General features: G+C 44.3%; 1 pseudogene; it reads right to left on the bottom strand.

The window, feature by feature from the left end:
• Nucleotides 1–1,216: 1,216 nt before the first annotated feature.
• LOC130880476 (tudor and KH domain-containing protein-like) lies at nucleotides 1,217–1,734 on the bottom strand (annotated as a pseudogene).
• Between the last annotated feature and the right edge of the window lie 1,801 nt (nucleotides 1,735–3,535).

Raw genomic sequence — 3,535 nt, 5'->3', positions numbered from 1 at the left:
ATAAAACCAGATACACTGAACCTGATAGAAGAGAAAGTAGAGAATAGTCTTGAATTCGTTGCCACAGGAAAAGACTTTCTGAACAGGAAGTTAGCACAGGCAATAAGACCAACAATTAATAAATGGACTTCATGAAACTAGAAAAAAAAAGATTTCAGTCTGGACATAGCTGGAGATCTTGGCCATGAGGGGCTTCCAGTCAGCACAGTGAGTGAGTCTTTCAAACTCATCTAGAGGTTCCTCTTCCCACTGCTCACCTGAGGGGGCAATCCGTGCTAGACTGCATTCTATCGCTTGAAATGGAAGCCTTAGAAAGTCACTCCTGGGGGCTGGAGAGATGGCTCAGGGGTTAGGAGCACTGATTGCTCTTCCAGAGGACCTGGGTTTAATTCCCAGCACCCACATGACAGCTCAAACTGTCTGTAACTCTTGTTCCATGGGATCTGATTCCCACATACAGATATACTTGCAGGCAAAACACCAATGTAGATGAAATAAAAATAAATTTTAAAAAAAGAAAGAAGAAAGTCACTCCTGAGAGCTCTTAGATACTTCAGTGAACAATCTCCATTATCTCCAAAGTCAACAAAGTAGAGGTCCAAATTGCCATTTTCCAAGGTACCAAGAATCTGAGCTGCATACCAGGAGCCCTCTAAAGATAAAGGAGCTGCGATAATGTCTCCAGTCAAGTCTTCAGGCAGACTATTCTCATAACGCTGGGTCATCTCACTACAAGTTTATCCAATTGGAGGCTGCGGGAGCCAATGATTTGGATCCAGGAGTGGTTAGGGTGTTCGGAAGCAGAAAGGTAGACTTCTCGGTACTCATCAGCATTGAAACTGAAGTCAGGACTGGGAATTTCAAACATGGCCGTCTCTGGACTGCTCTGGGCACCTGAATTCTGAAAACTGTCATCTTTAGGTTTCTCCCAGGAACCTTCTTTTGGTCCAGTATCAACCATATCATCACCTTCTTTGCAGAGAGGAACCTCCAGGGGCGCAGCTGGCCCCATGATAGACTTGGTATTCTTCCATAAAGCTGCTTCGTCAGCTCCACCTGGTTCTGTCACTGCCTCTCCTCGCACACTGATCGGCTGCTTTCGTGGGACTCTGGTTTCTGCAAAATGAGCAATTCTTTTCCAAAGCTCTTCATCTTCTGAAACTTTCTCCACTATCAGATGCTTAGCTGCTGCCACTTCCTTCTGTGTTCCTGAGATTTATAAGTCTTGATAGTAGTAACGTTCCCTCTGATTCTTTGTCCCAAGTGATTTTGGCTCCAGAGGCTTTACAGATAGAGCGGATCGTCTCGCCACCTCTCCCTGTGATTCAGCCCACAGATCTCTGGGGGCAGTGAGCGTTGCTCAGACACTGGGGTGTTCTCTGGATCTGATGGATGCTGCCTTGGCCCTGCACACCTGAACAGGAAACCCGCTGATCAGCAGCTCTTGCTCATCCCTACATCCTCTGCGTCCACATCAATCCGAGCGCCTATCTGCTTCCGCAGCTGTTTAGTATTGGCTCCTTGTCGACCAATGGCGAGCTTCACAGCCACCTGGGGAACTCGCGTCTCTATCTCGATGTCATCTTCGCCAACAAATGTCAATCGCTCTTCTCTGCTTTCCCTGTATCAGCGGCATAGGATATAAGCAACTGTTGCACTTGCTGGGATCCCAAGACCCAGGGCTATTTTTTGAATAGTGGACAGGCTTGTCCATGAAGTTCGTTCAGTGGACATTTTCTGCTGCACTCTGATTTAACTCCTCCAAGTCGCGCGCTACACGCTTTGCCCGGCACCTCACCCGCGCCACTGCCTGGTCGCTCCCCACGTGGATTTTCATAGCGGCTCTACCTGTTTTCACTTCCATGAGTAGTGATAACTTTTGCCCCCACATTTTCGTCAACATTTGGTCATTGAATTTCTCGGATGGCAACCATTCTGAATGGGTCAAGAAGGAAGTAGGTTTTTTTGTTTTGTTGTATTTTGTTTTGTCTTTAGTTATATGTATGAGTCTGTATGTAAGTATGTAAAGATGTGAAGGTAGGTGCTCTCTGAAGAGGCTATTGAATCTCTGGAGCTGGCATCACAAGCACTGATGAGGTCCCTGATGTGGGTGCTGGAAACTGAGCTGGAGTCCTCTGCAGGAGCAGTATTTGTTCTTAAGCACTGACCACCTCTTCAGCCCTAGAAGTAGTCTTACCTTGCACTTGCCTGCTGGGCTAAGGATGGTGAACAACTTCAGACATATCTGTTGGCCATTTGCATCTCTTCCTCGTTGAATCGTCTATTCTGATGTCAGCCCATCCTTTGATTGACAGTTTGAGGACCCAGGGATTTCATTTTTGCAGTCCTTCATGCATTCTAGGTAACAGCCACCTGTCTGAGTTAGCTGGAGATTTTCTCCCATTTTGTGAACTGTGTGCTCACTCTGCTGATGGTTTCCTTTGCTGTGCAGGAGCTTTTAAATTTCATGTAGTCCCATTTTTAATTATATAATTTATTTACTCTGTTAATAGAGTCCTATTCAGAAAGTTGTTGGCTATCTATGCACCTATAAGCAGTTTTTGCCCTCACTTGTCTTCTTGAAGTTTCCACATTTTATGTTTTACTTTAAGGTCCTTGAAATATCTTGAATGGATTTTTTGCAGTGAGAGATACAGATCTAATTCTATTCTTCTGTAGCCACCCAACTTGTTGACCAGGCCTTTTCTCTCTATCATGTGTTATTTCCTTACCCCAAAATTTAAGATTTTATTTACCAAGCCTTTTCTTGTTGCTGAACATAAATAAAAGTGTTGTTACAATCTTGGAGTAACTGGTAAACATAGTTGACCAAGCAATCGTAACTATCCGTATTTCAGCAAGAGACTTACATGAAAAATTAACAACCTTTACAGTTTTGTTGGAGCAGGGTTCCCAAGATTGGTGTTGGAGATTACTAGTGCCAATGAGAGGTTAAGTGGGGGAGAGCAGAGTGTCACGGGAACTCATTGGCTCCTCAAGTGGATGGGTCTCCTGGACTTTGTGTCTTGGCTTTCCTAAACATCTACCAAAGCTACAAACAACCCACCAATACATATCAACTGATTGATTATGGTTTTGCAAGGGATTTGAAGTATTAACAATCTTCTCTTTCATCATCTGTTCTCTCTCTCTCTCTCCCTCTCTCTCTCCACCTGTTTTCTTCTTCCTCATCTTCACCTTCCCCAGCTTCTCCATCATGTCCATGTTCTCCTCCTTCACCAATGACTTGGGCTTTGCCATCTTCTTCTAACCTTCACTCTTTTCTTCAGCAAGCGCTTCTTTCTCACTGTCATCTTCTTCATCCTTCTTCTCTTCAGCACACAATCAAACTCTGTATCTGAACCAGGGGATTCCTGGTTTTCTCGGTGACAATCATCTGGGACAGGAGATTGAGAACACTCTCTCAGTAATTATTCACATTAGTGTCCTCATGGTCAACAAATCCAAGGGTTTTTTTTTTTTTTTAGATTTCCCAAGGTTTCCAAGGTCTTAAAGTGCTGATATCTTTCCACAT

This window comes from Chionomys nivalis, chromosome 8 (genome assembly GCF_950005125.1).
Source record: "Chionomys nivalis chromosome 8, mChiNiv1.1, whole genome shotgun sequence".
NCBI lineage: Eukaryota > Metazoa > Chordata > Mammalia > Rodentia > Cricetidae > Chionomys > Chionomys nivalis.
This window is presented reverse-complemented; position numbering and strand designations above follow the sequence as displayed.